This window comes from Geotrypetes seraphini, chromosome 1, assembly GCF_902459505.1.
Source record: "Geotrypetes seraphini chromosome 1, aGeoSer1.1, whole genome shotgun sequence".
Classification (NCBI taxonomy): Eukaryota; Metazoa; Chordata; class Amphibia; order Gymnophiona; family Dermophiidae; genus Geotrypetes; species Geotrypetes seraphini.
The window spans coordinates 346,478,292-346,505,485 of record NC_047084.1 but is presented as its reverse complement, the minus strand read 5'-3'; the positions used below and the strand labels follow the sequence as shown (position 1 = coordinate 346,505,485).

The window sequence follows — 27,194 nt, the reverse complement described above, 5'->3', positions numbered from 1 at the left end:
CATTTTGGATTTGAAGGTACTTCCGACAAGTGAACAGATTGAGGGGGGAGGAGGCGGAACAGGGCATGACTCAGGCGGAACTAGGTGGGGCCGGGCAGGCCAGTGGGCGGGGCCATGAGTCTGGATTTCAGTTCCGAAAAATCTGGTAACCCTACCTTTTAAGTAAAAAGGCATTTACACATGAAAAATCTTTTGTAAAATTTCCCCCTATGAGAACAAAGCAGGACATTTTGGCATTGTTGTTCTGGCATCGCCATTTCAACACTGCCAAAATGGTGCAGAACTTAAGGCTGCCAGAATTTTGGACAGCCAGAATTTTTGACACAGGAAAAAGTCCTTACTTCTCCTCCCTACCCTCCCACTCTCACTGACCTCTATATTCATCGGGAATAGTGCTTGCTCACTGCAGCTGGGGGGTCCTTGGTTAGAAGGGAGATGTGGGCAGCCCCAGGTGGTGCCTTGAGAAAAGACTGTTCTTCAGGTTACCAACTAAATTTTGTGTTAAGTTCCAAGATTGTGCTACTAGCCTTTAAAGCTTTTCGTATGGGGATACCTTCCTACTTGCATTCCTTATCCATCCCATGCACCCCCTCCAGACACTTCAATCAATTAATGACTACCGCATGGTCCTGGCCAGTTCGCGAGTAGCTCATTATGAGTCTACGAGACATAGTGCCTTCTTTTTTATGAACCCTGCATTCTGGAAGTCACTGCCTTTATTAATCTTTAGGGGACTTACCCTCCCATGTTTCAAAGCTGCGATTAAGACATGGCTATTTAAACAGGCATATCCTGGCTGATTGGAATCATGTCCCTCATGACTGGACCGCCCACTTGTCTCTCTACTGGTCTATTTGTTGTTTTTATACTGCATGTCTGTTGTGTAACTTCTCTACCTTGGATTGTTGGTATGAATGGTTGTTTTCGTATTGTTTCAGAATGCATACCACTTTGTCCTGCTCTGACAGCTAAAATCAGTATAGTAAATCTGCAATAAATAAATAAATAAAACAACATTACCCTCTCTAGGTGCAAATTTATGAGGAGCTACCTAGATAACATAAATACACACAAATGCCAGTATTTTAGTCATTTGCATGTGTAAGTATCCACTTATACAAAAGACCTCTTATAAAATACCATATATTTCATGGCACCTTCTTTCACTATGGGCATCATGGGTATAGCTACAGATGGGCATGGGTGGGCCAGACCCACCCACTTTCACCAGATGTCCACTCAGAAGCACCCAACCATGCATGATCCCATCTCCCCCATCTCCCCACCTCCCATTACTAGCACACATAAAACAACTTTAAATGACTTTTGTACACACAAAATACAGACAGGCCTTTACCAAAGGATCACAAATAGAAATTTAACTAGGAATCCCAAGAAATTAAACTCAGCAAGTATTACAATACTGGAGAAATAAAAACAGATATGCACTTCTTTCTGTACTGAACACACACAACATAAGAACATAAGAATTGCCGCTGCTGGGTCAGACCAGTGGTCCATCGTGCCAAGCAGTCCGCTCACGCAGCGGCCCCCAGGTCACCTGCATATGTTCCAGTTTAGCATGAACTTGTCCAACTTTGTCTTGAATCCCTAGAGGGTGTTTTCCCCTATAACAGACTCCAGAAGGGCATTCCAGTTTTCCACCACTCTCTGTGTGAAGAAGAACTTCCTTACATTCGTACGTAATCTATCCCCTTTCAACTTTAGGGAGTGTCCTCTCATTCTCCCTACCTTGGAGAGGGTGAACAATCTGTTTTTATCTGCTAAGTCTATTCCCTTCAGTATTTTGAATGTTTCGATCATGTCCCCTCTCAGTCTCCTCTTTTCAAGGGAGAAGAGGCCCAGTTTCTCCAATCTCTCACTGTACGGCAACTCCTCCAGCCCCTTAACCATTTTAGTCGCTCTTTTCTGGACCCTTTCGAGTAGTACTGTGTCCTTCTTCATGTATGGCGACCAGTGCTGGAAGAGGTCCAGGTCCGCCAAAAACTAGACATTTCCTTTGCTATGGCTGCAGGGGATTCCAAAACCCTGCCAGTTGAAGACCACCTCCTCCAGTCTATCAGCTAGTAATCTCCAAGCTCTGCAGCTAGTGGCAGTGTCTCTGAGCTGCCACCAGCTCAGGGGATAGTGCTGATAAAAGGGAGGTGAAGAGACACAGAGAAGCAATGCTGAAAAGGGGGGGGGGGAATAAGGACATTGAGAAGGCAGATGATGAATATGGGGGGAAGATAAGGACAGGGATTCTGGAAAAAAGGTGAGATAGGGACATTGGTGAGATGAGCAAACAGAAGGGTGATACTGGAAAAGAGGTGGAATGGTGACTGACAGACACAGAAGGGATATGCGGAATATAAATTATTTTTTTTTTTAAACTTCTTCTTAAAATGATGAGTTATGTAATGTATGAGTGATTAATTATGGCTTTGTAAGATGTAATTACCCATCTGTAATTTAAGATGTTTGTACAAGTCTTGTTACCTCTGTATGGCTGCCTAGGAATAGTCGGTTGAAAATTTTTTAAATAAATAAAATTATTTGAGGTTATTGTATATAAATCACAGATAATAATAGTGAGTTCCCCATATATTGAATTTATTTATTTAAAACACTTATATCCAGCGTATTCAAACAATCTATGCAGATTACAATATAGAAAAATTGAAAAATAGGGAATGGAAGGAAAATAGCCAGATAGTGAAAAAACTCACTCCATAATAATATGCCAAATCATCTGCGCACCAAGGAAGTCTTTCAAGTGAAAGAAAAAGCCTCAGATAACTTATTTTGATTGCCTTGTTTTGGCTGCCCTGAACTGTGCATACGCCCAAATTTGACAGTGTATTTCCAGCATTTGCAGTGACATTCAGTGGGCAGACCGACATATTATACCCCTGAGGCAGGCCTCCCTTTGGAGGCCGAAACACGGACTGTGTCAGGTCTTTTGGACACAGGACCTTTTGGGTCTTTGCCAACAGGACTTTTGTACTTGGACTTTTTATGTGACTTTATATGTATTTTATTTGTAAGTGAATTTGGATAAATAAAGATTGTCTAACCAAGGTTGATGCAGTCTGTCCCACTCCCCACTTGTTTAAGTGGCCTTCCACCACAGTTCTTCTGTCTCATGATCTCACCTAGAATACACAGTCCAGCTCCATGTTGCAATGTTTTTCAGTATACAAACTTGGATCAATAATGCTGATAGCTTAATTCTCTTAAAAAAAACAACAAAACTGGTCTGGACAGCTATGTAGCAAAGCCTAAGTTTAACCTAACTTCCCTCTAGACAAGTGTTCTTCAACCTTTTTACACCTATGGACCGGCGGAAATAAAATAATTATTTTGTGGACCGGCAAACTAATAAGACTGAAATTTTTAAAAACCTCATTGCCGCCCTGTCCCTGCGAGCTCGGTCCCATTAACTATCTGATCCCATCCGCACAAACCTCAAATAGTTATGATTTTATATTGAACATATTTTATTAAAGTATAAAAAGAAACAATATTCTGTACAATTGTCATTTTATAAATATAAATAATATAGGGCAAGGATCAACAAAACCCCCGTCTCCCCTCCCCTTCACATATATCCCCTCTACTATTAAGAAAACTGAATAAGCCAAATTATTACAGAATGCTACACAAATATCATGCTAACAGAATACTGCAGTCACACATGGCAGGAATGGTGTTAGGGGGAGTGTAACTAGGGCAACTGCCTCCTGGTCAGAGAGAGCCCTAAGCCAGCTGGAAGCTAAAGACGCACTGCCTGGGCTTTGCACTCCCCAGTTATGTCTAACATCAGCTCTAGCAGGATACATATTTTAAATCTGATATATTCTAATCACAAGATAGAAATAAAATTATTTTTTTCTACCTTTTGTCGTCTCTGGTTTCTGCTTTCATCGTCTTTTCACTCTCTTCCATCCAGTGTCTGCCCTCTGTCTCTTCAATCCAGCATCTGCTTCTTCCATCCACTGTCTGCCCTCCCCCTCCCCCTCCCATATGGTATCTGCATTCTTTCTATGCCCCTCTCTCCTACACCAGATCTAGCATCTTTGTCCCTCTTTCCTTATTTTTCATCTGACCCCCCTTCCCAGCATCAATCTCTCTCTACCTTGTCATTCCTCTGTCTCTCCCCTTTCCCTCATCTGATCTCTCCATTCCATCCTGACTCCTTCCCCTCCTCTAATCTCCCTTCCAGCTGTTTCCTTCTAATGTTCCTCCTCCCCTGTCCAGCAGTACCTTCTCCCTTTCTTCCTCCCCTTATCCAACAGTAACTCTCGTCCCTTCCCTTTCTCCCCTGTCAGCAGTAGCCCCTTCTCCTCCCTTGTCCAGGAGTACCCCTTCTCCCTTTCCTCCTCCCCTTATCCAACTGTAATTCTCATCCCTTCCCTTTCCCTTCTCCCCTGTCAGCAGTAGCCTCTTCCCCTACCTTGTCCAGGAGTACCCCTTCTCCCTTCTCCCTTCCCTCCTTCCCTCTCCAGAAAATGTTCCCTCTATGTAGGCTAGCGGCAGCTCTGTGTGCTTTTAACTTCGGCACACAGCTGCCCCTAAGCAGTATTTTAGCGCGGTTTCATGAGGAAGCCTCGGGGCCTTTGGTAGGTCGGCCCACTTTGATGATGTGATGTGGGCCGGCCTACCAAAGGCCTCGAGGTTGCCTCATGAAACCGCGCTAAAATACTGCTTAGGGGTAGCTGTGTGCCGAAGTTAAAAGCACACAGACCTGCCGCTGCTTTTCTGGGGGTGCGGAGACAAATGCGGCAGGAGTCCGTGGTAGCAGGCAGGAGTGCCGGCATAGCGACGGCAACAGGAAGTTGCACATCAGCTGACTCCGGCACCTTTTGCTGCGGCGGGGTCCTGAATCCTTCGCGGACCGGCACGATTTTTTTGCGGACCGGCACCGGTCCACGGACCGGTGGTTGAAGAACTGTGCTCTAGACTATAGGCCCCAAATTACCCCAACACTAACCTTAACAAAATAGATACGCTAACAATATGAGAGGTAATGAAAGAAGTATTTAATGGAAAGTGTATTGAACTAGGTGCTAGGGAGAAGAAACACACATTGCAGAAAAGATACTAAATATGAGTACTGTATTGCAGTCTCTAAGTGGCCTGAGTATCTGCACCAACAAAATTCAGCAGAGGAGCTTACCAAGCAGGTTACAGATATCAGAAGATAATTAAATAGTTAGATATTCAAGCTGTGGAAGGCATACCTAAATGATTAGGCCTTAGAGGAAAATTGATAAATTTTTAACTTTATAATTAAAAAAGGATAGTGCAGAACAAGAAAATAACAGTACAAGATAAGACAGAACCATAAGAGTTGCCAAATTGGGACAGACTGAAGGTTCAACAAACCCAGGATCCTGTTTCTAACAAAGGCCAAGCCAGGTCACAAGTACCTGGACAGATCCCAAAGAGTAAAATGAAAGATTAGGTTCTTACCTTTGCTAATCTTCTTTCTAGAAAATCTATTCCTGGACAAGTGGGTTATGCATCCCCAGTCACGAGACCGTTTGTACCCATGAAAATCCATCTAGAAATAGTGGCCTTCGAGGCCAGCCTACCCTTATGCTTAAGGCCCCTACAATGGCCCTTAAACAACCTGGGCCAAACAGAGCCTTAGGCCCCTCCCTGGTGCTTTCCAGGATGCACCAGAGAGGGGAAGGCCACCATTTTTTCTTCTTAGCTATTTCTGGGCAAGAATCCAAAGCTCTACCCGGTACTGTGCTTGGGTTCCAACTGCCGAAATCTCCGTTAAAACCTACTCCAGCCCATCTACACCCTCCCAGCCATTGAAGCCCTCCCCAGCCCATCCTCCACCAAACGGCCATATACAGACACAGACCATGCAAGTCTGCCCAGTACTGGCCTTAGTTCAATTTTTAATATTATTTTCTGATTCTAGATCCTCTGTGTTCATGCCATGCTTCTTTGAACTCAGTCACAGTTTTACTCTCCACCACCTCTCTCGGGAGCGCATTCCAGGCATCCACCACCCTCTCCTTAAAGTAGAATTTCCTAACATTGCCTTTGAATCTACCACCCCTCAACCTCAAATTATGTCCTCTGATTTTACCATTTTCCTTTCTCTGGAAAAGATTTTGTTCTATGTTAATACCCTTCAAGTATTTGAACATCTGAATCATATCTCCCCTGTCCCTCCTTTCCTCCAGGGTATACATATTCAGGGCTTCCAGTCTCTCCTCATACATCTTCTGGCGCAAGCCTCCTATCATTTTCGCCGCACTCCTCTGGGCCGCTTCAAGTCTTCTTATGTCCTTTGCCAGATATGGTCTCCAAAACTGAACACAATACTCCAAGTGGGGCCTTACCAATGACCTGTACAGGGCATCAACACCTTCTTCCTTCTACTGGCTACTCCTCTCTTTATACAGCCCAGCATCCTTCTGACAGCAGCCACTGCCTTGTCACACTGTTTTTTCGCCTTTAGATCTTCGGACACTATCACAAGTGAACCTTTCTTGTTAATCCTACATTCAAGCTCAGGCTCCTGATGTGTTTCGCATTTCACTGCTTTAGAGAACCCTGGAAGCCGAAAATAACTTCAAAAACTTTGCACTCACAGACTCTAAAAAAAAAGAGATTTCAAACAGTCTGAAACATGAAATCATAGAAAGAAATGTTAACTGTGCCAACATGCAAAAAAGACTAAGGGCTCCTTTTATTAAGCCGCGTTAGGGCATGAACGCACGGAATAGCGCATGCTAAATTGCCATGCGCGCTAGACGCTAATGCCAGCATTGAGCTGGCGTTAGTTGTAGCCACATAGCGCGTGCTAATCTGCTGCATGTGCTAAAAACGCTAACGCAGCTTAGTAAAAGGAGCCCTAAGTTATTGCAGTTGGAATAAAGTGCAATCACGACCAAACTATATATATATATAGTTATCCACTTTTAAGGAAAGATATATAAACTATAAAGAGTTTTACCTCATGCAAAATTGTCATTTCTTTAATAAGGCATTAACTATTTTTTCTGCAGCCCTCCAAGTACCTGCAAATCCAAAATGTGGCCCCGCAAAGGGTTTGAGTTTGAGACCACTGGTATAGAGGGTTTTGGTGTTCTTTGCTCTTCTCCAATATTCATCTAATAATGGACTAGGACTCGAGCACGAGTTGATGGGACCTAAGTACCTTTGTTTCCCAGTTTCTGCTTTCCTCATGTTGTCATTTTCTTCCTTCCATCCATCCATTGCTCTGGCAGCTCTCTCTTCTCTATTTTCTTTTTCTGTCTAAATTAAATTCTCTCTTACTATTCAGTCCTCAGTTTCCCTCTTTTCACTGTGCCTACCCACAGATTGCCACCCCTTTCCTTCACCCCTCCACTATCTCACTAACTCTCTTTTACCCCCATCCAGCATATGCCTTTTTCTTTCTCCCCTCCTTCCATCCAGTATGTGTTCTCTTTCTCCACTTCCATTCAGCATCTGCTCTCCCCTCTCAACTGATATCCGTCTGCCCTCTTCTCTCTCTCCCTTCTCCCCAACTGCCCCTTTCTCTCTCTCTCTCTCTCTCTCTCTCTCCCTCTCTCTCCCACTCCGAGCCTCCACCCCAGGCCCATCTCCCTCCCTTCCTCTCATCTTTGCGCAGGTCACCACTTACATTATTCATTATTCTTTGGAAGGTTTGCGGCCTGTAACCCTCCCCACCATCACCTTCTCCTGTTCCTTCTGACCTCTAACCTCTTTCCACTTCTCCCCCTCAGCTCCTCGGGGTGCTTGCAGCCCGCACTCCTCTCCAGCTCATTCTTCCACACTGCATCCAGGCCCTGCATTTCCTCTACGGACTTCTCAGAGGAGCTGCAGTTTGTAGTACCCTTCGTTCCACCAACTACTCCTTTTCCTCCTTCCCCACTGCGCCCAATACCTGCAGCAACCCAACCCCCCCCCCCTCCACCAGAACTCCCTCTTCATGCATCCTGGAGCTGCCCCTCCAACAGCACTCACCAGCTGCAGAGGCTCCCGCATACATCACATAGACGCGGTGAAGAGCGCTCTACAACCAGCGGGTAACAAGATCAGCCCCAGCACCTGCAGGTGGTGCTCAGCCCAATGCTTACCTCTGACGTGAACTGCCCAGGCGGAAACAGGAAGCTGCATCAGAGGGGAACTTTGGGCTGAGCACTTCTCACAGGTGCTGGGGCTGATCTTGCTGTCCGATGCCGTGGTGGGGCCCGATCTTGCTGTCATCGGGGGGAGGGGGCCTGATCTTGCTGGGGGGAGGTGGCCCGATCTTGCTGTCATCGGGAGGGGTGGCCAATCTTGCTGTCATCGGGGTGAGGGGAGGCCCGATCTTGCTGTCATGGCTGTTAAAAAAAAAAAATTTGAAAGTTGACAGTGAGTGGGCTCCCTCACAATTTCGGGCCCTAGGCACTTGCCTCTTAGGCCTATTCGTTAATCCGGCCCTGCATACAATCGGGACGCCCATTTATAGAATCTGCCCCACATGGTTCACAGTTGAATCTCCTATAGAACTCTTTTCTTTTCCTAACAGACACAATAGAAGAATTCAAACTAAGAAGCCCCAAGATATCCCTCCCATAAGATGGCCCAAGTTTGGAATAAAAATCATGGTTGCTGGTGGCATATCATGCTATAAAAAGACAGATTTAGTAATAGTTGAAAAGGACAAAACAGTCAATGGAGACTATTATAAGAAAAAAAAAAATACTACCAGTTTATGCTGCAACCACAAAAAAATCCATGAATGTTTCCTCGTCAAAACCTCGTTGTTCTGATGTAGGATGGAGCACCAGCACACACTGCCAGGATCACAATGGCAAAGATCAAGGAACTGCTTAGAAATTGGATAAGCAATCAAATTAAATTTTAATAAAACCTTGAAACCTTTCCTGACTGGCCTGGGAATTCTCCTGATCTCAATCCAATTAAGTGTCTGCGGGAAAGGCTCCAGAATATTCCAGGAAGTTCTCCCCACCTGACTACCTGAATTATAAATACCTCCACTGACCCTTCTTATTTCTGTCAGCAAACCAAAAAAGAGGAACTGTAGAAAGTATAAATCCTTAGAACTGAGAAGGTGCTCAGATCCATGAAATGGTAAGAAAATCACGAATCGGGGACATGCTCCTGCAAGTGTTTTCAGTAGTCTTTCATTGCACCATCTTCAATCGGTAGAAAGGTATTTAACTGTGTCTTAATAAATCTTGAAAAGTGTTTGTTTCTTTATGAAAAACGTAATCTTCAATCACTATAAGTGCTAATTGTTTTGTGAAAAAACTTAGCTTTAAATGAAGGTGAGGTAGTTAGGAAGTTGTCTCACTCCAGCGGGTCCTGACACATTTCGCCAGTGGCTTCCTCAAAGAACCCCCACACGCTGGCTGTAATAGGTGAGTAAAACTCCTTCCTGGCAAAAGAAGATAGAAAAGCCATTTGAAATGGGAAACATATCAGTGCTTCAAACAAACTCACGACGCTGCCGGTGGATACCTTACTCTTCACCCATAATTACATCACTTCCTGTTAACGTCACTTTCAGCTGATCTCCCAGTAGAAATACTTCTACAAATGTCAATCCTCAATGTAGAAATGCCTACCACTCTACCTCCTGATTTAATCCTGCTGGAACCACTCGCTGCCAGTGGAAAATCCATGACTGCTCTTTCTTCTATAGAAAAGCTTACTTATTCCCGCCTTTTTTTAAACTTGGGGTTTCAAACACTACAAATTTCAAATCTTACAAAGTATGAGACTGTATTTGCCAATGTTGAGTAAGAGGAGCCCCCATGTCACTCACCCCAACAGATCCTACTAAGATGTTCCGTGATCCGTGGATAGGGGGTACCCGGCAGGGATTATAAAAAAGGCATATAAAAGGGCGTTATATGCTCATTCGGGACCATCTTTTAACAAGTGCTGCTGTTCCTGCTGAGCCCTGACTAGTATGTACCCTTACATACTCTTATAGGACCTTTGCAATTAAGAAGATTATCAAGTCCTACTGGCACATTTTGCAAGTGTATGAGGCGTTGGAGCAACTTCCTATTTTTGTGTTTTCTAGTGGGAATAATTTACGAGACTGGAAAACCTCCTCTCAATTTTTAAGCTCTGGTCAAAGTCTCCAGCACCTTTAAGGGGTCATCAGAAATGTGAACGGTGTAGCATATGCTCTCATGCCATTGAAATGCAGCAGGTCACGCATCCTCATCTGCACAAAACTTTTATTTTGAAACAACATATAAACTGTGGCACCTAACGGGTTGTGTATTTGATTTCCTGCCCTTGTCAATTACTGTACATAGGTCACACTACTAGGGCCATCCGGGTACGGATCACGGAACATCTTAGTAGGATCCGTCGGGGTGACATGGGGGCTCCTCTTACTCAACATTGACAAACACAGTCTCATACTTTGGAAGATTTGAAATTTGTAGTGTTGGAAGCCCCAAGTTTAAAAAGAGGTGGGAATAAGCATGCTTTGCTAAGGAAGAAAGAGCAGTCATGGATTTTCCACTGGCAGACAGTGGTTCCAGCAGGATTAAATCGGGAGGTAGAATGGTGGGCGTTTCTACATTGAGGATTGACATTTGGAGAAGTATTTATACCGGGAGATCAGCTGAAGGTGATGTTAACAGGAAGTGATGTAATTATAGGTGAAGAGTAAGGTATCCACCGGCAGAGTCGTAAGTTTGAAGCACTGATATGTTTCACATTTCAAATGGTGTGGTTAGGCACTGTTAGCTGCGATTCTCCATCAAACTTAGGCACATTTTAATAATCCACCGCTAAAATACTTGCATGCTAAACTGGCTGGAATCAGTTTACTAAGCATGTTGAAGGCAGATTTTAGTTTTGGAAACCTGCCCCTAAGCTTCTTGTTCTAACAATCATCAGTGGATGTGGAGGGGTCTTATTATTGGAACTCAGAGAATTGCCAAGTTCCACGTGATAGATGATGGGCTATGCAAAATATGTATGTGTCCATAGGCTCCCAAGTTTATATAAGCAACTGAGATAGAGAATTTCAACTGAATCTTTGCCTGTGTTGCAACCAGGATTATCCTCTCAACAATCCTTAGTGGCTCAAGAAAGGCTCCAAAGGGATACACATCTTCAGTCACACTTCTTGAGGTGCATACCAAAGACCATATTTTCCTGTGCTGATGCTTATATCCACAATTGCTGATGTAATTAGAAGACATCACCGACTCCTCCAGAACTGCCCAAAGGTATAAACTAGCCTTCCCCTCCCTACGCGGCATCCACTATACAGGCAAACTGGGAAAATCCCTTCTCTTCAAAATCACAGGTCTTTGGAACGATCTCACCTCCCCGTTGCGGAACCTGAGCTCCCTTCAGTTATTCCGCAAACAACTGAAAACCTGGCTTTTCAGCAAATTGTAACTCTATCCTTCCCCCCCTTTTTTCTCCCCCCTTCTTCACATAAGTTCATGTAATCCTTTTTCTTCTTCTCTACCTACTATTTTAAGTTCTTGTAAACCGTGTCGAGCTCCATACTCATGGAGATGATGCGGTATATAAACTTAAGGTTTAGATTAGATTAGATTAGATCACAATTGAATAGAGCCAAAGGATCTCAATTCTTGGAGGAAAACACTTTTACCTTTTTGGAACAACTGTGAAACCTTGGGCTTAGCGAAGCTATACATACACAGACAACAGATAGGGCAACTCCACTCCCAACCGTTTTCAATCTATCCCTTCACTTAAAGTACATTTTCACTCCCAGTGCTTCTTTGTTGGAACAATAGCTAAAATGCAGTCCTTGGGTTCTGGAGATCATTTATCTTGGAGAAAAGAAGGTGATATTGATATCACTCTTAAACACAAGTGACCTTGTTCCCTTATGACCTCTAGTTTGAACTGACCATTTTGGTTTTCCATTAATGTTCTCTTTTGTGTTAATACATTATCATTCAACTTTCATTCTTATTCTGATTTGCCCTTTTACACATTTTTGCCTAATTCAGCAGATTTTTCTTATATAAAGCTTTGGCATTAGCCTGCCTAAGCTACCTTTTGAATTTTTGGATGTTGATTGCCAACACGCGTGGCCTCCTATATAAATATTGGGCTTTTTGCAAACTACTGTTTTCCAGCTTTCTCACTATGGGAATTTAACTCTCTGCAGCATCTTCAAGATTTTCGACGGTATGTTATGCTTCTACTTTGCCATGAATGTAATTTTCTACATTTTGACTCCTTACTATATAATAATTCTTTTTAATCTTACTGGCTTACTGTTACCTTTGATAGACAATATTTCATCAGTCCCTTATATAACAGTTTTTTCACTTTCCTTATTAGTTGTGGTTAAACCAGTTTATTTAGTTCATTTCTCCATGTCCTAAATTTATAATCATCTAACTTGATAACCCCTGAGAAATTATGTTGTTATTCTAACTAAAGCTACATTTGAGCTCATAGAAGAGATTCAGGGGATAAAAGGAAAGGACAGAAATTGCAAAGGGTATAGAATAAGTTATTACTTGATAATAAAATGAGATGCAATTTGCACTTCAGGTTTAACATAAATCATAAATTTACTGATACAAAAAGATAATACCATGTTTCCCCGAAAATAAGACAGTGTCTTATATTAATGTTGGGCCCAAAAAATGCACTAGGGCTTATTTTCAGGGTAGGTCTTATTTTTTTCATGTACCTGATCATCTCTCCTTTCCTCTTCTTCACCCCAATTCTTCTTCTTTCCTTTCTCTCCCCCACATGTGCAGCATCTTTCCTCCCACTCACCCATCCCCTTGTGCCTTCCCTCTGCAGCATCTGTAAATCCCTCCCATCCCTCGTGCAGCAGAACCCTTGCACAGCTTCTATCCCTCCCTTCCGTGCAGCAGAACCCTTGAGCAGCCGAACCCCCGCTGACCCTCCCTTCCTTTCATCTCTCCCTCCCATCCGAACCCCGCCGACCGCAAGACCTACATACCTCCCTGCAAAGAGCAGCATCGGCAGCATTCTATACAAGCTGCTTCGCAGCCTTCTCCCGCTGGGGCCTTCTGTGTGCTGCGTTACTGATGACATCATCAGTGATACGGCAGAGGGAATGCCCCGGCAGGAGAAGGCCGCAAAGCAACTTGTTTAGAGTGCTGCTGATGCTGCTCTTTGCAGGGCGGTATGTAGGTCCTGCGGTCAGAGGGTCGGTGGGGTTCGGACGGGAGAGAGATGGAAAAATGGGAGAGTCAGCAGGGGTTCGGCTGCACGGTGGAGGTAAGGGCAGGACGGGGGAAGCACTGCTGCCAGTAAATCCAAGGACTAGGGCTTATTTTCGGGGTAGGTCTTATTTTCAGGGAAACACAATAGTTGCTAAAATACATAATGAAACCAACAATCATCCAGAGGCATTGTTTATTTTAATGAAAGGTTTCCTGAGCTGCCCAACTTCTGTTTTAGAAAATAATGACATTTTGGCTTTAAAGTGTGTTGATTTTGCGAGTGTTATTTTGATATCTCTACAATATGTGGAGAACTAGATTAAGAGGCCCTTTTACTAAAGAACAAGAAAGTTTTGTAGTTAGTTACAAAACTAATAAGTGGCAAGTATCACCCTTCTGTTTTATCTGTTGGTGAGCATTCCCAGCATCCTACCATACAGCTCCCATGCAAAACAGACCATTAGCATGTGCTACAGACAGTGGCAGAGAGCAGATACATTGACTCCTATGGTATTTAGGAGATAGCGTAGAACAGGCCTGCACAACTCCGGTTCTCGAGGGCTGAATCCAGTCGGTTTTTTGGGATTTCCCCAGTGAATTTGCATGAGATCTATTTGCCTGCACTGCTTCCATTGTATGCATATTGATCTCATGCATATTCATTTGGGAAATCCTGAAAACCTGGCCTGGTGAGGGCTGAAGTTATGCAGGCCTGGCGTAGAAGATATCATGAAGTGCTTACTAACAGCTTATTTAAAGATGCTTTTGATTAAAACAGTGGTCTCAAACTTGCGGCCCGGGGACCACATGTGGCCCGCCAGGTGCTATTTTGTGGCCCGCTCTTTGCAGCATACTCTGGCTTCCATCCTGGCCTCCCGCTCTTACCTTCAGATAATTACCACAGTTTGCAGAGAGGATTGCCAGTGCTGTAATGTTCCTTGCAGGCTGCCGTCATTCTCAGCAGCACGTTCCCTCTGCTGCGATCCTGCCCCTGAAGTCAGTGGAGGGGCTGTACCGCGGCAGAGGGATCATGCTGCGAAGGCTGATGGCAGCCTGCAAGGAATGCTACAGCACTAGCGATCCTCTCTGCGGGCTGCAGTAATAAGCTGAAACTAAGCCTGGGCAGCCAGAGGGGAAGCTAGAGGACACTGCAAAGAAGGGGGGGAACATGCAGGCCTTCGGTGGGGGAGGGGGAAGATTTATAAAGAGTTTTACCTTATGCAAAATTGTCATTTCTTTAATAAGACATTAACTATTTTTTCTGCAGCTCTCCAAGTACATACAAATCCAAAATGTGGCCCTGCAAAGGGTTTGAGTTTGAGACCACTGGATTAAAGGATCCCTTATCCCCAGCACCTTAGATATGAAATATGTTTCCCATTATATGGCTAGGGGAAATATTCTCCAGTGCTAGCTTACAGAATATAGTTCTCCCACTTCTTCATTTTAATTGCTTTAATTCTCCCCTCCCCCCCCCCCCACACTTTCCTATCGATTATTGCATTTTTATTTCCGCTTTCCTATTCCATTTTTCAAAATTTCTGATGAATTATAAGCCTTATCTTTTCTCACCTGTAAACCACGCAGACATTTTTCAATTGCAGAAGCTCATGTATCATAACATCATTATAAAAGCTCATAAATCATAGCTCATGTATTGTAACATCATTATCAAAGCTCATATAGTGTAACATCATAGAAGTCCATAAATTGTAGCTCATGTATAGTAACACCATTACTGAAGCTCAGGTATTGTAACATCATTATAGAAACTCATAAACCATTGTAATCCGTTATGGGCTCTTCTGGGAGGACAGGTATTATATTCTATATTCTGAGCTCTTCTGAAGCTCAGATATTGTAATATTATTATAGAAATTCCTAAACTGTACCCCAGGTATAGTAACACCAAACATTACTGAAGCTGATGAATCGTAGCACCATTATAGAAGCTAATGTAAACCACTCTGAATTGGCTACCCAGTCATTAGTAGCGATATAGAAGCTTTAAATAAACAATACACTTGAAACTTAAGTAACTATGCATTACTGCAAAGTGTGGTTTCCCATACCCTACAATGATATGCAGTTAGGAGGCATCCAGTAAGTTTTGGGATTTCAAGCTTTGGTCCTTCCTCTCCCTGGGATGCTCTCATCTCTTCTGCTTCCAGGGCTGCATACCGGTTCTTCAGTTCAAGGGCACGGGGAGTCACAGTACCAATCTTACAGGGTTCCATAATCTCAGTCCAGCTGTCTTCCCTCAGCATAGCCTCTTCTTCCTCCACTACTGGAAATCTTTGACGTTTCATGAACCATTTTATCAATGTACCTCTTACGGATGCTTCTCAGTCTTGCCACCTCCTTTCTCAGGGGAAGGTTCTCGAAACTAAAATGTGCCTTGTGACGTGGGTCAGGGGTAAGCCTAGTGCTGGCAATCCGGCTCCCATCCCAGGAGCAAGTATTAGCGCTCTTTGGAGGACCACTCTGAAATAAGCACAGCAGAGAAAAAGACAAGAAAAAAAATCTGTCCACCAATAATTTCCAGTCCCAAGTTTTATTATCCAGTTCAATTTGCACTGGTTCTAATACAGCCGGCTGATGATGCTTGGAAAAGATTTATCGCAAACAAAGTTCTCCTTTACAGCCACTTTTTGCATCAATCAGAAAGGGAAAAAAATACCAAAAATATTTCCGTTTAAACAGGGTTCTTACTCACAGTTCTGCTGCCATGCTTTGCACAGTTCTGGGCAGCATTTTGGTTTCAAGAACTTACAGTATATACACAAGTTTAGCGCCACTCTTTTTAGGCTTGGCACAATTATTGTATTGAGCCCACTGTGTTTCTTCAGGAAGTTCTCCCCACCTGACTGCCTGAAGTATGACCCTTCTTATTTCTGGGCAGTGGGCTGGGAACTATCCACCCTTGTTTTAATGGTCTAAGATTCCCCTCCCAAAAGTTCCCATTATCAGGGATGTGAACATGTCAGGTCACTGAATCAACTCAGGGCTTTATTTCTCCTTCTAACTTTAGTTAGCATTAGCCCATCCCCCACTCATTATGCTTTGCTTGCATACAGGGATTCTGGTGTAATTTCTGCTATTAGGCAATCCTCACATTCACACCTCAAACTCTCATTCCTTATACAGTCACACATAAGGACAGAAATGTTTCTTTTAAATACTTTAGACCATTGTCATAGAACAAACTTTCATTCCCTTCCCCCACACAGTACCTTACTGACTCATGCTGCATTCAGACGTATAGTCTAGGGCTTCTGGGCTGCAGTCCATTTCATTCCCCTCAGAGATATATCCCTCTACTTCTATAAGAGACTCCTCATTCTCTGAAGCTGGGTACAAGCTATCCTCTGAAACAGCATTTGGCCAGCCCTGCTCATAGAGCTTTTCCCTTTCAATTAGCCTCTCCTTGGAAAGCAAAGTTTTGTCAGCATGGCAGTACTGTGGGACAGGAGGTTTCTTAGCAGAAGGCAGTAAGACAGAGCTCCTAGGCTTCAGTTCCCTGTTCTGTGAGGAATGTCCTTACCCCCAGGTTCCTGATTGCCTGTGTGCGTTCTCAGCTGGCCTTGATTTATCCTGCTGTGGAACTTTCACTGGTGCTCTAACCACTTTCTGCCTGTCAGCTCCACCCCTTTCCTTAACCCTTGCTGTGTCAGATTGTCTGACCAGAGGTTTAACTGGAGAATTAACAGATGGTTTATAAAAGGGATTATAGTGACTTGGAACAAGTATTCTGTTCTTCTCTGCTATCCCTTCTCTGTTCTGTTCTGCCTGTCTGATCTTACCATTGGGAACAGAGTTAATGGGCAGCTTCCTTGGCTTAGGAATAGGCGCATTTGCTTTAGTGGCAGGGTTTAAATCAGATTTTGAACCAGTGACAGGAACTTCCCTGTCACAGCCTTTAACGTGCTCACTAAACTGGTTCCAGCCAGTTTAGCATGCCTGTATTTTAGCGGCAGATTATCAAAACGGCTTACCGTGTTCTTTTCCAAGTTTCCTAGCACTCTCTTATACTGCCATGCAAATGTAGTACAACGAGGTCTTTAATATTAAAATGAGCACTCCAAGTGATTCTCTATCATCGCTGAGTGATTCCCTAAAATGATCCATCTATTACGTTGGCATTTCTGGAATTACCGATAGGTCGTGGAGAGAAGAATATTTGAGTAGTTTTGTATTTTCAAAATTCTGTGTACTTTACATAGGAAAAAGTACCTATTAAAAAAAAGGGACAAATCTCAGCTCATTTCCCCTTGACTTGTATACGTTTTGCTCATTGTTACAATGTTTTAATAATGTATGCACTCATTTTCTTTTTTCACCTTTATCACACAAATCACTTTTTTAAATAATTTTAATTAGAAAGTTGCATACAAAAGAAAAGATACAACACTCAGAAAACAAGTACAACCATAAACCAAAACTCATGGTGAAAAAGTCTATCGCGGGTTTACCACACAAATACTATTAACTGTTGTATTTCTACTTCTATCCACAAGGGTGCACATGTCTTCTCCTATTCAAAATTTTCTACTTTAAGATAGTTGGCAAAGTACTGTGCAATTCTGATACTTGAGAAGGCAAGCTGAAACTAATGTTAATTTTGATAGTATGGTTTATTTGTCTATATACTTATTCAGTATTTCTTATATCTGTTTAGTTTTTTAAGCCTTATGCACACATTTTGTTTGTTCTGTAATTAGCAAAGAGAGAGGATTTTTTTTTCAGATCTGTGAGCTATAAATTTGTTAAATTAAAAATTGAGAATCAATGTCATGGTACATTTTTCACAGAAACCTAAGAGCCAGATCAAGAGCTCTCAGAGCAAGGTACAATTGTGATAATTTGACAAACCTCAATCCACCCTCCCTACACCTCCCCCCCTATAGTCTGGAGGGGTCCATTCAAAATTCAAAGTAATGGGTTGATCTATAATTGAGCATCAGAGAAACCTCAAAACAATGAGGTTGACCTAAGTTTTCTGATGCAAATCTTATTTAAATCATATTTCACTAATACCGAATATACTATATCAATGTTCCCAGTGGCTAGCAATGCATTAACTCAAGAATACTATATATCCACATTAAAATCTCAGCCTTGCATAAATTGTAATGCAAATCTTAGGGCCTCTTCTATCAAACTGCGCTGTTTGTAGTGCGGTGAGCCATACTGAATGGCCCGCACTGCTCCCAATGCTCATAGAATTCCTATGAGCGTCGGGAGCAGCGCGGATCATTCAGTGTGGCTCTCTGCGCTAAAAACTGCTAGCGCAGTTTGATAGAAGAGGCCCTTAGTTAAAAAAAACAAAAAATTTCATTCTAAGTATGACCCTTCTTATTTCTGGGCAGTGGGCTGGGAACCATCCACTCCTGGAGTAAAACCAGGTAAGAACTTCAACATAAGGTAGAAAGCCACGATACCAAACAAGGTAGACTATAGCTCCAATGAATGTTAATGGCTCTTTCTTTGTGATCTAATTATGTAAACCGACTCAAGCTCCTATTTTTAGGAGATGATTCGGCATATAAGACTAAGAATTAGATTAGATTAAAGCTGAAGATACAGTTTTTTATATTCTGCCTTCCATGCTGTTTTTTAATCTGATATTTTTTTAATACTTAAAACTGTCTGCACATTTATATATGTACAGTTCATTCTGAATTAAGAAATTTACTTCCCCCCCCCCCTTTTATAAAAGCACGGAAGAGGTTTTAAGCGCAGGCCGGCACGTAGAATGCTCTGCGCTACTCCGAAGCTCATAGGAATTCTATGACTGTTGGATCAGTGCAAAGAATTCAGTGTAATAGCTGGCACTAAAAATGTCTTCTGTGTTTTTGTAAAAGTGGGGTTATAGCATATCTTCTTTATTTAATTCTATTTATAATTGTTATTTTGTAACTTGCATAGATTCTGGATATGCAGGACATAAAATCTACTTTGCGGGCAATTGTTAGGCCAGAATGGCTTGTAGGGATATGCATAGAAAAAAGATTCAGTTTGAATTAGATTTTATTCCTGATTTGTAGAGTTTTTGTTTGTTTGTTCATTTCAGATTTGTTCTTGTATTTTATGTAATTCTTTATTCAGTTTTGAAACTTATACAAAGCGCAAAGTATATAATCAGAAGGAAAATATATAAACAGCACTTATCTTCAAACAGATAATAAATAAAATACTTTACTCCCACCCATCCTCCCTCCTGCCCTCCCTGGATGTGTATAAAGATCATCATGGAATTAAAGGTTCATCAATTAATCAGTCTTTAAGTTAATAAATGTCTCTAAAGCAGTGGTTCCCAACCCTGTCCTGGAGGACCACCAGGCCAATCGGGTTTTCAGGATCGCCCTAATGAATATGCATGGAGCAGATTTGCATGCCTGTCACTTCCATTATATGCAAATCTCTCTCATGCATATTCATTAGGGCTAGCCTGAAAACCCGATTGGCCTGGTGGTCCTCCAGGACAGGGTTGGGAACCACTGCTCTAATGGACCCCATATTTAAAAAAAATTTTTATATTATTTCCCATTTGTTCTGCATACATTCGTTCGTATCTGTAATACAAACAGAGGGCTCCTTTTACAAAGGTGCGCTAGCATTTTTAGCGCACGCACCGGATTAGCGCACGCTAGCCAAAAAACTACTGCCGGCTCAAAAGGAGGCAGTAGCGGCTAGCGGGCGTGGCATTTTAGTACACGCTATTCCGCATGTTAAGGTTCTAACGCACCTTTGTAAAAGGAGCCCAGAGTGTTTCCTACCAAAAAGAATAGTATAGCCTATCCCAGTTTTCGGTTATCATCTGTATGGCCACCCCCGTCATGATCAGAAGTCTGCTTTTGTATATGTTTATTGAATTCTTACGTATAATTGGAAAAACTGGAGTAGATTAAATTATAAGTTTTGGTGGAATTCCTTATGTCATATATATAAAATGGAGAGATTTCTGGCAATACAACAGGGTAGTTTCAAGAAATTTCAAGATGTTTGGGAGCCATTAACAAAGTATTGTACTGATTAGATGAAATTTTTTTTTCCCTTAAATTTACAAGTTCAATTGTGAGGGAAGGGGGGGAATTTTATAGTTATGTATTGTATAAGTATTGATTATTTGATAGGTAATGGGGGAGAAGGATAGGAGTTAAGTATTTATCACTGTTACCATTGATGATTATTAAGTAATATAGATATTGTTAATTTGTTTGGACATTTTATCACACTTATTGTAAGTTTGAAAATGAATAAAGAATTAAAAAAAAAAAAAGAATTCTTAGCAGTCAACAATGTCCCAAATAGGATCACATCGTAAGATAATGGTATCGATGCCTCAAGTACCATATTAATTTTCCCCCATATTGATTGCCAAAAATTGAGTATCAAGAAACAATAAAACAACAAATGATCCAGTGTCTCTACTTCAAGATGACAGTGCCAGCATCTATTAGTCTTTGAACTCTCCAACTTTTGCAAACAAACTGGGGTCCAAAAAAATTCTATATAACAGAGAAAACCAAGTTTGTCTCACAGATGCTGAAGCTGTGCATCTCATTCTCCAAGTCCAAATCCGTGGCCATTGAGTAGCAGAAATCTTCTGCTTTATCTCGACGCTCCAAATATCTTTTAAGCTTGTTTTAGGTTTTTTATTCAAATATTCAGATATTAATTTGTACCCCTTGGCGGCCTGATGCTCTTGAAAATCTGTCTGAAAACATAGGCCCGGCAAGCTATTCTGATTTTTTAAGTTACACCAGTCAGGGAACCTCTTCTGAATGGCCTGTTTCAACTGCAACCATTTATAACCTTGAGATTTTGAGATGCCAAATGATTGTTGCAACTGTAATGAACTTACCATTTTCCCATTCTGAATTATATCATCTAAAGCACAGTTCTTCAACCGCCGGTCCGCGGACCGGTGCCGGTCCGCAGGAAATTTTTGCCAGTCCGCGCAGGGCCTGCAAGATTGACTCACTTCAACTTCCTGTCGGTCCGCGCAGGGCCGGCAAGATCAACATGTGAAGCGTGCGCTGGGCCGGAGAGATCTTGGGGAGCCTCCGACAGTGGCTTTCTCCCCTCTCTGCAGCTCTCCTTTATTTCCCAGCGCAGCGATTCACAAAGGCAGCCTCGGGGCTTTTGCTGAGTCGCGGCTGCCTCTGATGATGCAACTTCCTCTTTCCTCAGAGGCGGCGCGACCCAACAAAGGATCCGAGGCTGCCTTCGTGAATCGCTGCACTGGGAAGTAAGAAGAGCTGCTGGGAGGGGAGAAAACCACTATCAGAGTCAGTGTTCCCTCTAAGGTGAGCGCATGAGCGATCGCTCACTATTTTCATTGGCGTCGCTCATGCTTCTTCTGGTGTCGCTCACTCGAGTGGAGGTGAGAGGAAGCGGCGGCGGTGGCGGTCTGCCCTGATCACCTAAGATGCAGCAGCGGCGGCTCCTTTCATGATCCCCGTAATCAGTGGCGTATTAAGTGGGGGGGCGGTCCGCCCCTTGTTCTCATTGGTGTAACGCCGGCCCTGCAGCTCCGGACTTCCCCACACCTGCCCCCCCTTCGGATCGCTATTATTTTAAATGTTATAGCGGCGGCGCTGTATCCATCAGTGGAGACGTCTAACCTCGGCCTGCCCCGGAACTCTTACTGCAACAGTGACTTCCTGTTCCTGCCTAGACGGGCGGCTGCTGCAGTAAGAGTTCCGGGGCAGGCCGAGGTTAGACGTCTCCACTGATGGATACAGCGCCGCCGCTATAACATTTAAAATAATAGCGATCCGGGGGGGGGGGGGAGTCCGGAGCTGCAGGGCCGGTGTTAGAGGGAGTAAGAGCTGATGGTGCCGCAGGGTCCCGCGGGGGGAGGGAGGAAGGAAAAAGAGGAACCGAAGCATGGCAATTTTGGGAGAGCAGGTGTGGGGAAGTCCAGAGCTGCAGGGGAGAGTGTTGCGGTACCCAGCTGGAGGGAGAAGGAAGATGAGGGAGGGAATGAAAGGAGATGCCAGGGCTTGGAGGGAAGGAGGAAGGTATGCCAGACTAAGGGAAAAGGAAGGGGGAGATGTGAGAGCATGGAGGGGGAGCAAAAGATTTATTGCTTTAGGAGACATGTGTCACTGTTTCTGTGAAGCATTGTATGCAGAGTCCAGCTTCTTGCTGGTTCAATTTAACCTTTGTCTATGTATTTTTATTTTATCCCCCCTTTTACAAAACTGTGAAGCGTTTTTTAGCACCAGCCGTGGTGGTAGCAACTCTGATGCTCAGAATTCTATGAGCATCAGAGCTGTTACCTCCGTAGCTAAAATCCACACTACAGTTTTGTAAAAGAGGGAGGGGTTAGTTTGTGATTACATATTCCATAATAGGCGAAGGTGTGTTCTGTGTGTTCGAAAGACATAGTTTTCTGTTAGGATTGACGGTGTAGGATTGATCTGTGCTGGTCTGGCTTGTTTAGTTTTACAATGGGTGTATTGATGTACTGTTCACTGCAATATGTAAGATGCTGCCTTTTCTTAGATACTCATGTGTGACGTGTGGCTTGTTACTAAAAATCATGTTTTTCGGACAGATGGGGGGGTGCCAAAAAATGATGGGCCCCGGGTGTTACATATGCTAGGTACGCCACTGCATTATGTAAAGATACCAGAAAGCTGGCGAAGCAAAAACTTTAAGTAAATTGTTATTCTTCTAAGTTTTGAGTATTTAACCCTCCCACAATCTCATGGGCACTCGTTTCAAGTTTCAAGTTTATTGAGATTTTGATTTAAATGCAATATCAAATATTTTCAATGTGTATAACAAAAATAAATTTTGGGAAATAAATAAAACCATTTGAACAATAAACATACAAACATATCCATAGATGATTAAAAATACATAAGGAGTACAAGGATAAACTACATTTGTTTAAAAATGCGTCCTCCGTGCCTGCTCATAAATTTGTGGAATATGTAACTTGTCGCTCATGCATATTTTTTTTTGCACACACCTCATCAATCCTTAGAGGGAACATTGGTCTGGGAAGCTGCTGGGCAGGGGGAAAAAGGGACAGCTGCTACTGGAGAGGGAGAAGGAGAGATGCTGCTGGGAGGAGAGGAGGGAAATGAATCTGGGAAGCTGCTGGGCAAGGGAAAAAAGGGACAGCTGCTACTGGAGAGGGAGAAGGAGAAATGCTTCTGGGAGGGGAGGAGGGAAAGGAATCTGGGAAGCTGCTGGGCAAGGAAAAAAAGGGACAAATGCTACTGGAGAGGGAGAAGGAGAGATGCTTCTGGGAGGGGAGGAGGGAAAGGAATCTGGGAAGCTGCTGGGCAAGGAAAAAAGGGACAGCTGCTATTGGAGAGGGAGAAGAAGAGATGCTGCAGGGAGGGGAGGGAAGAGAATTACTGTTGGACAGGAGGAGGAGGGAAGGGAGAATGAAAAAAGGAAGGAAACAGCTGGCAGATAGATTAGAGGAGGGGAAGGGGAGACACAGGCATGAGAAAGTAGAGAGATTGATAATAGGAAGGGGTCAGCAGAAAAATAAGCAGAGAGGGACAACGATGATAGATCTGGTGTAGGAGAGATAAAAATGAAGAGAGCAGTGTTAACTGGAATGAATCATGTAAAAAGGAGAGAGGGGGCACAAGCTGGATGGAAAGGGGAGAGGGGCATAGAAAGAAGACAGATACCATATGGAAGGGGGAGAGGACAGACAGTGGATGGAAGGGGCAGATGCTGGATTGAAGAGACAGAGAGGGCAGACACTGGAAGGAAGAGAGTGAAAAGAAGATTGAAAGCAGAAACTAGAGACGACAAAAGGTAGAAAAAAATAATTTTATTTCTATTTTGTGATTAGAATATATCAGATTTGAAATATATATCCTGCTAGAGCTGGTGTTAGACATAACTGGGGACTGCAAAGCCCAGGCAGTGCTTGTTTAGCTTCCAGCTGGCTTAGGGAGCTCTCTGACCAGGGGGCAGTTGCCCTAGTTGCACTCCCCTAAAACTATTCCTGTCATGTGTGACTGCAGTATTCTGTTAGCATGATATTTCTGTGTAGCATTCTGTAATAATTTGGCTTGTTCAGTTTTCTTGATAGTAGAGGGGATATATGTGAAGGGGAGGGGAGACAGGGGTTTTGTTGATCCTGCTCTGAAATATTTGTATTTGTAAAATGACAATTGTACAGAATATTGTTTCTTTTTATACTTTAATAAAATACATTCAATATAAAATCATAATTGAGGCTTGTGTGGATGGGATCAGATGATTTGTGGGGACCGACTCGCGGAGATGGGGTGGAAACGGGGTTTTTAAATTTTAGTCCTAGTAGTTTGCCGGTCCACAAAATAATTCTTTTTTTTCTGCCGGTCCACGGGTGTAAAAAGGTTGAAGAACACTGATCTAAAGTACAGTACGTATGCCTGACTTCAACCAATGTTTCCAGAGGATTTTAGACTTGCCAATTTTTATCTTGGAGTTTAACCATAGGGATTATTGTATTGAAACCGAAGTTAAGGCATCAATAAATTTTAGGGCTCCTTTTACTAAGTTGCGCTAGCGTTTTTAGCGCGTGCTCAAGATTAGCGTGCGCAAACCACGCGCTAAATGAAAAATATTAACGCAAGCTCTATGGAGGCGTTAGCGTTTAGTGTGTGCGGCATTGTAGTAAAAGGAGCCCTTAATGTCTTCCGGGTAGATTGAAGAATAATATTGTCCTTGCATATTTGAGGAAGCCTGATACTCAAAATATGGTTAAGACGTAATGGGGCCAAGAGATGACTTTCCAGTATCAACCAGTCTGGCAGATTCTCCATGAGTTCAGGAAGGATCCAATACATACCCTGATGCAATATAAAGGCTTGATGATACCTATAAAAATTGGAAAAGTCCCCCCCTCCCTGGCCAATTGTGATTCTTGCAAAGATACTAAAGCTATTCTAGCAGTTTTACCCAGCCAAAGAAATTTTGTAAGAATCCCATTTAATTTTTTATAAAAAGAACTTTGGAAATAAACTGGTAACATATTAATTTGGTAACAAACCACAGGCAAAATCATAATTTTGAAGGTTTGGACTCTCCCCCACCAAGAAAGATGTAGTGGGTTCCAATGCTCACACATTTCTTTAACTTTCAACAATAAGGATTTTTCATTTACTGTCATTGTATCTTCCAATGTTTTTTGAATCATTATACCCAAATATTTTATTTCAGATTTTTCTAATGCAAATTTTAGGAAATACTTTATTCTGGCAGATTTAGAATGTTATAGGTTTTAGCAGTTTCACAACACTTTGGACATTTGTGTGGTGCAGTGGTTAAAGCTATAACCTCAGCACCCTGAGGTTGTGGGTTCAAACCCACACTGCTCCCTGCTATTTAATCCCCCCATTGCCCCAGCTACATTAGATAGAGGGTAAGCCCACTAACACAGACAGGGAAAAATGCTTGAGTACTTGAATAAATTTATGTAAACCATTCTGAGCTCCCCTGGGAGAACAGTATAGAAAATTCAATAAATAAAAGTGGTTTCTAAGTTAGAGAGCTGCATGGGAACGGGGACGATGGGAATCCCGCAGGACTCGCGGGGATCCCGCGGGTTCCCCCTTTCGGTCACGGGGATCCTGTGGGGACGTCTCTTCAGGTCACGGGGATCCCGTAGGGATGCCTCTCAGGTCACGGGGATCCCATGGGGACACCCCTCAGGGTTGCGGGTATCCCGCGGGGTTGGAGGCAGCCCGAGCCAAGTGGCTCTCGTCTTCTTTTTCTGCCCTCCTGCTAAAAAGAACTTACTGCATGTGCACTAGGAAGAAGCCGATCCTCCTGATAACTTGTTCTTGCCCACTCCCGCCTTGAAATAGTAATACAGTCTCTTGTTTTCTACAATGCTCCCAGCCACAGCAGCTTAGTTACTCAGCAAGTATCTACCCACTGGTGCCATATTGTGTCATTCCATCCATTCAAACAGGAAAGGTACCGCCTCTTCCCTTAGAGAGGAACCACATTGGCTGTCTGCCATTCCTTAAAGATGTAACTAGCCCACCTAATAAGGTAAGTTGAGCTCTTGCTACTTAGCTCCCCTTACCCGTTCGAACTGATTAAGGGGGAGAAGGTGGGCGTGGATGGCGGCATCTTTAAATTGGTGAGACTCCGAGGGAGCGTGGTTTAAAAATACAAAAAAAAGGAGCAAACGGAGGTGGGAACAAAAGCATTGTTGAAGAGAAGTAATTGATCGTTTCTGCGTTGTATAGTGAACGTGCTGTTCTTATACTTGCTGTCTATTTTTAAATTAACTAGGTTCTGTAGATCAGACGGTAACTTCCGTTGCTGTATGGATAGTGTTCTGTGCCTTTTTATTTACGTTTTAAATCGTTAATGCTTTTTGAAAGTTGTTAAAGATTAGTTACTTTTAGCTGGGGTTTTCGAGTGTTTATGTAGAAACTATGGTCTCTTAATATAGGACCTCTTTGTATTTCTACACTGGTCCTATTATCTCGGTTGTGAATGCTGAACTGTTTGTTGCTGTGCCTGAAAAAGAAACGTATATGGTGCTTTCTTGTGTAGGTTACTGTCAAGCTAGCAGGAGAGGGAAACAAGTATACTAGTAAAGTCTCTGTTACCCTTTCCTATCGTTTCTGTTAAGAAAGAGGTACCATATTTAAAGGGTTGAGGGATGACTGCAGCACTATAGAATTATTGTGTGATTAGAATTGTGTTTTTTTCATATAAGAGTTAATAAGAAACTAAATGAGGGTGAATAGCAGTGGAAATCTGAAAGAAAACAACTGAAGGACTAAATTTCATTCAACAGCTATGTTTAGAAAACAACTACCCCCAATAAGGAGTTACCCTACCCTCTTAAAATGTCTTTTATTATAGTAATAGCACACCATATGTGTGTCAGTGAGAGGGAAAGAGAGATGGTGTACACAGGGAATGGAAGAAAGTGAAGAATTTTTGGTCATAGGGAGGGAGTGAGGTACAGATGATAGGGAAGAGAAATATAAGAGGGAG

General features: G+C 42.9%; 1 protein-coding gene across 3 annotated transcripts in view; it reads left to right on the top strand.

Moving 5' to 3' along the window:
• Nucleotides 1-12,046: 12,046 nt before the first annotated feature.
• The window catches only part of LOC117369117 (UDP-glucuronosyltransferase 2A1-like), a 207,005-nt gene continuing 191,857 nt past the window's right edge, over nt 12,047-27,194 (top strand). Inside the window, exon 1 of one of the 3 annotated variants that reach the window (XM_033963147.1) lies at nt 12,047-12,183. The gene's annotated coding sequence lies outside the window, so the exon portion shown is untranslated. The remainder of the gene's footprint in view (nt 12,184-27,194) is intronic. The other 2 variants (XM_033963173.1, XM_033963156.1) reach the window with 2 other exon arrangements.